Here is a 7,565-nt window from a genome sequence, read left to right as displayed (position 1 = left end):
GCTCCGGACGCGCAGGCTCAGCGGCCATGGCTCACGGGCCCAGCCGCTCCGTGGCATGTGGGATCTTCCCGGACTGGGACACAAACCTGTGTCCCCTGCATCGGCAGGCGGACTCCCAACCACTGTGCCACCAGGGAAGCCCTCACCATGTAATTTTGAACTACTTAAATAGAAACCTTACTGGTCTCTTCTCCAGATATTTTCCCTGTCAAATATACTATATATATGTGTGTGTGTGTGTGTGTGTGTGTGTGTGTGTGTATATATATATATATATATATATATATATATATATATATAATGCCCTGGACATCTGGAAAATCGACAACAGAAAAGCTTAAAAAATGAAAAAAAAAAGGGGGGGGTAAAAATCACATAGAAATCCTACTAGCTGCAAAACTAAGTGCTATTCTTTATCCAGACGGACAGTCCAGGAGGTAGAAGCAACAATGTCTAACCAAAAGAGTGAAAAACTGGATAGAAAGATTGTTTAATAGAACCACGGAATGAAGAGATTTTGGATAGTGCAATTCAAACCCTTCTCTACACAGTGTAGGAAGCCAAGGCAGGTGGCATAGTCTGGATAATGAACAGGAAGGCTTTTCAATGAGAGCAGTCTCCAGGTGACATACTTACAACATCAGGACCAAGAGACTCGCTGAGACAAGCATCACAGGTTAGGTCTACAGGCAGGACAGTAATTATGACATAATTACTCTGTCAGGGCCACAGACTACATTCCAAATCCTAGCTAACTCTTGGGATCAAGGGATCATAGGTGGAAAAGTGTGAATTTATCACAACTTCTGCTAATACAACTACAAAAATATACATACATTACATATATATACATGCCTATGCATAAATACATGCATGAATACATGTATATGTCATTAGTGGTGAGATTATAGTCGTTTTTTCTCTTAGAGATAGAGGTTTACGGTATTATTATTATGGCTGACGATTCAAGATACAATAACCTGTATTTCTGATTTAGAATTGTGAAAAAAATATAGCTTGAGAGTGTGAATTAGAGTGAATTAGAATCAGTGTCTTGGATTCAAGCCCCAAATCAATTGCTGTTTTGGTAATCATGGGTAAGTCCTTTAATCACTTTGAATACCAGTGTCTTTTTTTAATATATATACATCTTTATTGGAGTATAATTGCTTTACAATGTTGTGTTAGTTTCTGCTGTACAACAAAGTGAATCAGCTATATGCATACGTATATCACCATATCCCCTCCCTCTTGAGCCTCCCTCCCACCCTCCCTATCCCACCCCTCTAGGTGGTCACAAAGCACCGAGCTGATCTCCCTGCGCTATGCAGCAGCTTCCCACTAGCTATCTATTTTACATTTGGTAGTGTATATATGTCAATGCTACTCTCTCACTATGTCCCAGGCTCCCCTTCCCCCTCTGTGTCCTCAAGTCCATTCTCAATGTCTGAATACCAGTATCTTAATCCATAAAATAGAGATAATACCTGTGCTATCAACATCATAGTGTTATTACAGTCATGAGCTCCAGAGCTTGGGATAGTCCTAAGGATCTCTACACACATTTCAAAAAGTGTACCCTGGTACTCTGAAATTAAGTTTCCAGGCTATACCCTTTTAGATTAGCAAGCTAGGTGACACCAAACAGGGTGGCCAGTGTGCTGTAGCACCCCTGAGACCATGAGTGCCATACAGAGGGCTACAGGTTTGTCCCCAGCTACTCCAGACTAACACTGCTCCTGAGATAGGGATATGGATTCATGTGGACTCCAGCTGAGGCTAAGGCATTTAGGGAGCTAGAGGTCTTCTAGTTGTATACCAGCTTGACTCATTACCAGACAGGTAATCTGAGCCTCAATGCATTGCACACTTTTCAAGCAAACTGTCACTGATTAAAGCCAACTCTCTCACAACGGAGTAAGAACTGCTTGTTTTAGAATATAGCTAACATTGTTTAAGTGCCTGCTATGTGCCAGGCAGTGTGTTAACTGCTTTACATGCATTATCTCATTTAAATGCCAAACAACCCATAAAAAGTGGATGCTATTATTATCCCCATTTTACAGATAGGAAAACTGAAGCTTAGAGGAGTGAATTTACTCACCAAAGGTCACACAGTTTATAAATGTTGAGCATGTATTTAAACACAGGTAGAAGGACTTCCAAGCCTGCTGTCTTTATTATGCCACATCTCCAAGGCAGATTCACCTCCATGGAGTGGTAGGCTTTATTCACAAAGCTCATACTTAGACTCTACAAGTGGGAGCAGTTAAAGGGTATTAATATCTTTAAACAATCTATAATGGAAAAGAATCTGAAGCTCCTCTGGGATGCCAAGTGCAACCAAATAAGTGCTTGTCCATAAATCACTGCTTGGGTGATTCTTTGAAGCTGGCAGTGGATAGACTGAATAGAAGCACAAGCTGTGAATCTAAAGGTAAATATTCACAAAAGGGAAAAGAAAAATCTGGTGAAGCCAAGGGTCTTTATAATCCCCAGGCACTCACTGCCCTCTTAGCTTCTTATCAGAGATCTACCCTTCCCAGTTCAAAGTCTACTCCCTCCAGGAAGTTTCTCACGGTCCCCCCTTCACAGAATCCTGAGTTTGTTCCTTAGTAGAATATAGCATTTCTCATAACTTGCCTTGTATTCTTGTGTCTCCTGCATGTGTCTGTCTCCTTTATGAGGCCGTGAAGTCTTGAGAAGAAGGCATGTTTTATACACTTTACATACTGTCTTGCACTTCACAGGTGCTTAACAGATATTTATTGACTCAAAATGGGGGAGGATAAGAAGTGTGCAATAAAACTGACTAGAAGAGGTGAGCAATTTTTAAAAATTTAACTACAATTGATGTACAATTTCAGGTGTACAACTTCAGATTCTTTTCTATTATAGACTGTTACAAGATACTGAATATATTTCCCTGTGCTATACAGTAAATTCTTGTTGTTTATCTATTTTATATATAGTGTTGTGGACCTGTTAATCTCATACTCTTAATTTATCCCCCCACCCCTTTCCCCTTGGGTAAGCATAAGTTTGTTTTCGAAGTCTGTGAGTCTGTTTCGTAAATAAGTTGATTTGTATTTTTTTTTAGATTCCACATATAAGCAATATCAGATATTACTTGTCTCTGACTTACTTCACTTAGTATAATCATCTCTAGGTCCATGAATATTGCTGCAAATGGCAATATTTCATTCTTTTTTATGGCTGAGTAGTATTCCATTATATATATATATATCACATCTTCTTTATTCACTCATCTGTGGGTAGACATTTAGGTTGTTTCCATGTCTTGGCTATTGTGAACAGTGCTGCTATGAATATAGGTGTGCATGTATCTTGTCGAATTAGAGTTTTCATCTTTTCTGGATGTATGTCCAGGAGTGAGATTGCTGGATCATATGGTAGCTCTATTTTTAGTTTTTTAAGGAACCTCCATGCTGTTCTCCCTAGTGGCTGCACCAACTTACACTCTCACCAACAGTGTAGGAGGGTTCCCTTTTCTCCACACCCTCTCCAGCATTTATTATTTGTAGACTTTTTGATGATGGCCATTCTGACCATCGTGTGAGGTGGCACCTCACTGTAGTTTTGACTTGCATTTCTCTAATAACTAGCGATGTTGAGCATCCTTTCATGTGCTTGTTGGCCATCTGTATGTCTAAAGGTGAGCAATTTTAATAGGTGGTAGGGCCTTTAATAAAGGGGCTTCTAAGGGCTGAGGAGATGGCACAACTTCACCCCAGAAAGTAGTAAGTCTGGACACTGCACTCATCAGTTGGATATTGCAGCTTAATACCACTGATCAACAATAATGGGTGTAGGTTACCTATGGAGGAGAAAGTGAGTCATCCTCTAAGAACTTGCAAATAAGCTCTATGAGAGTTAACCCAGTGGGGAATGGAGTGCCTCCTCAGCTCTGGTAGTTGTTCAGTTGGCAGAATGACAGTAATCTGAAGAAAGATTGCTTCAACTCAAGGGAGTGGCTAGTTTAGAAAAGCAGGACTCAAAGGAACAAATAATACAGGGTGCATTTAGCACTGTCCACTGAAAAGAAAAGCTGAGTTTGGACTTTGTAAACATCTTGTGAATTGAGAGATTTCCTCTGTTGCAAGGCAGAGACAGTTCATCTGGCTGTCTCAAAATCCAACTGAAATATCCTTTAGAGATCAGTCAGTTACTGTCTCTCTGCCTAGAGAATCATTCTTGACTGGTGATTTTCAAAATGTGGTTCCTGGATCAGAGGTCAGAATCCCCAATACCCAAGAGTTTCCTAGAAATGCAGATTCTCAGGTCCTATCCTAAACCTACCAAATCAGAAATTTTCAAGGGGGGGTGAGCAAAAACCCTAGTTTTAATCAGGGGTTCTTAACCTTTAGCATGTATCAAAATTGCCTGAAGAGCTTGTAAAATACAAATTGCAGGGCCTGGCCCCTAGGGCTTAAAAATGCAGACTCCAGACCCCACTCCACCTGTCTAGATCTGTGCTTCTCAAAGTTTAATGTAAGTGGGAATAATCTGGGAATCTTGTAAAATTACAGATTCTGATTCAGTAGGTCTGAGGTGGGGCCTGAGAGTCTGCATTTCTAACAAGGTGATGCTGATGTTGCTGGTCCACAGCCCATACCTTGATTAGCAAGACCCTAGGGCAGAGATTCCCAAACTTGTCTGCACATTAGTATTATCTGGGGAGTTTCAAAAACTTCTAATGCCGGGGTCCTCCTCTGAAGATTGTGATTTAATCAGTCTAGGGTGTGGCCTGGGTTTGGGGATTTTTAAAAAAGATTTCCAATGGTTCCAATGTGCTGGCTTTGAATTTCTTTGCTCTTGCAGCTAACCAGAAAGGAAACTCTAGATTCTCCTAGTCAACCAGGAAGCAATGGTCACCAGTTGCTACTCTTCCTGTACCACCAGTGTGATGCTAAAATACATTATTTATAAGTTGTAGTTCAGGATCATAAAGGCGACAGAAAAATATTTCTTTTAAAAATAGTGTAGGGACTAATGGGGTAGGTGGTAAGAGAGGCATCTTAGGAAGTTAGGTGGGATCTGGCTCAACAAATTGAGAATAAAGGATGCCCCTGATTCTGGGCTGAACCTTCAGTTGTTACCTGAGAATGCAAGGGTACCTGCTACCCTTAGGAAAGGGATATTTTCCAGAAGACAGATAATCTATCTTACATGAGGTAAGCATGTTTCTCCTGCTAATATCTGTTTGGCCCTGCTCTTTATGAAACAGCACCAGCATTACCATCCTAAAGGTCACTTGTCCCTTTCCTGAGCCTGGTCCCACTTTCTGAAAACAGTTCCGCATTAGCCATTCAGGATGGCTCCCAAAAATTCTTTGTCCAGGGACCTATCCCAGATGGACATAAGCTGCTTAGTTCACTCTGCCTTAATTATTTGATATCTACACCCGGTTACGGGCCATTGCTTTAGACTTTCCGTCTCCTTTTATTTCCATTTTCACCAAGTAACTTTCGCATGAATTAAGAGTCCCACTATACTATTTGATACCAGGACAAAAGGTGTCCAGATAGGCAGCGAACATGACAAAATCTTTTTCAAGAAATGGTGTTGGAAGATATCACTAAAGAGAGGAAATTTAGCAAAAGAGCGGAATTTGGTAGAAGAGGAAACCTGAGGGACAGGAGAAAAGAGGACGAGGAAGCGGGGGTGAAGGGGGAAAGGCGGCGAGAGGGAGTGGGACTAACCTCTGGCCCCAGAAAAGGGTGCAACGCCCTCACTGCAGTTGCATCGCCAGCCGCGCCTCTCTCCTCCCCGCGGGCCGCGACCGCCCCGCCCCGCGTCTGCGACGGCGCGCCGTCTCCTCCCCGCTGCCCGCCCGGCCCCACCTCAGGCTTCCACTCTACCCACCCGCGGAACCGAGAGCCCGGTCCTTTTCCTGCTGCCGAGGACTGAGCGGCCCCGCGTGACAGCCAGCTGCTCCAGGCCCGGGTGGCTCCGGGGACGGTCGAGCGCCGGCAGCAGCTGGCCCTGGCCCCGGGTCTAGGCGTGGTTTCGGCCGCCGGGGCCGGTGGGAAGGGCCTAGCACGGCCAGGTAGTGACCTCCCGAGACTCCTCTGGGCAGGCGCCGGGAGGGGTGCCTCGGCCCTGCGCCTACGGCAGCTCCGGGAGCGGGTGTGGTGTGTGAAAGGGGGAGTGGGAAGGATGAGGGAAAGGGAGGGCCCGGGGATAGAAGGACACAGGAAGAAGGTGGAAGAGACCAAGTGAGAATGGGTCGCTCTTCCTTGTCTGTGTTCTCCTTGGAACGGAAACCCGGGCTGTGCTTAAGCCGGGTAGGCTGTCACACAGCCAACTTAAAAGTGTGGTGGCTATTAATGTGTTAACACGGCAAGGTCTCCAAGGCACACTAAGTGCAGAATAGTCTCTAAAGTATGATCCTCTTTGTGTAAAACAAAACAAAACAAAAAGGGGGGTGGTGGTGTCTATGGGGGAAGGGAAGGTACAGACCTATACATATATTTGTATATGCAGAGAAAGTGTCTGAAACTCTTCATATAAAACTTAGCAGTGGTTATCCCTGGAGAATGGAATTAAAGATGGATATTTTTACTTTTCATTTGTAGAGACTTTTACTTTTCATTTGTAGGTTAGCTGAATCTCCCTTCACAAACACCAGGGTGTGAAAAACATGTAACTATTTTTCTGTTAACTTAATTTTTTTTCTTTTTTTAAAATTTATTTATTTTTGGATGCGTTGGGTCTTCGTTGCTGCATGTGGGCTTTCTCTAGTTGCGGCGAGCGGGGGCTACTCTTCGTTGCGGTGCACGGGCTTCTCATTGCGGTGGCTTCTCTTGTTGCACAGCACGGGCTCTAGGCACGCGGGCTTCAGTAGTTGTGGCTCGTGGGCTCTAGAGCGCAGGCTCAGTAGTTGTGGCACACGGGCTTAGTTGCTCCGTGACACGTGGGATCTTCCCAGACCAGGGCTCGAACCCCGTGTCCCCTGCATTGGCAGGCGGATCCTTAACCTCTCCACCAACAGGGAAGCCCTGTTAACTTAATTTTTGTTATGAGATGACTTCTTTTGAAAATCTTGAGTCGATTCTGAGATTCCCCAGTCCTTTCGCTGGGGGCTTATATAGTGCAAAGACATGAGGGAAATGTACAAGCCTATATAGGCCATCATTCTTGATGCAATTTGCCTGCACTTATGTCCAGTGAGATATCCATTGTCCTTTCTGGTTCTGGATTGTCAGTCGATTCAAGTCTTCTTGGAAGTATTCTACATTCCTGTCCATAAGCTCTTGCATATTAAGGATTAAGCAATTGACTTAACAACATACTTATTCCTAAAATACATAAATGTAAATAGGAGATAAGCATTTGTCCAAATAAGAGAGTATGCACATTCCTAATGATATAAATTCAAGCATCCTCTCAGGCAGAGGTTCTTAATTGGTAGTTAATGGAGATTCTAGGAGGTCCGTGGGTGGACTCCCTGAAAATTGAATGCAAAGTAGTATATACTCGTGTTTTTTCTGTGAAAAAGCTCCATGGATTTCACCAGATTCTCAAAAGCTTATGAATCCCAC

General features: G+C 43.4%; 1 protein-coding gene across 14 annotated transcripts in view; it reads left to right on the top strand.

Annotated features, from left to right (window-relative positions):
• The first annotated feature begins 5,835 nt into the window (after positions 1-5,835).
• TEP1 (telomerase associated protein 1) overlaps positions 5,836-7,565 on the top strand; it is a 44,902-nt gene continuing 43,172 nt past the window's right edge. For 8 of the 14 annotated variants that reach the window (XR_009563060.2, XR_009563062.2, XR_009563063.2 and 5 more), the window contains exon 1: positions 5,836-6,070. The gene's annotated coding sequence lies outside the window, so the exon portion shown is untranslated. The remainder of the gene's footprint in view (positions 6,071-7,565) is intronic. The other 6 variants (XR_004036671.3, XR_009563059.2, XR_009563058.2 and 3 more) reach the window with 1 other exon arrangement.

Source organism: Globicephala melas, chromosome 2 (genome assembly GCF_963455315.2).
Source record: "Globicephala melas chromosome 2, mGloMel1.2, whole genome shotgun sequence".
Taxonomy (NCBI): domain Eukaryota; kingdom Metazoa; phylum Chordata; class Mammalia; order Artiodactyla; family Delphinidae; genus Globicephala; species Globicephala melas.
Note: the sequence above shows the minus strand (reverse complement) of the source record. Positions and strands in the feature narration are given on the sequence as shown.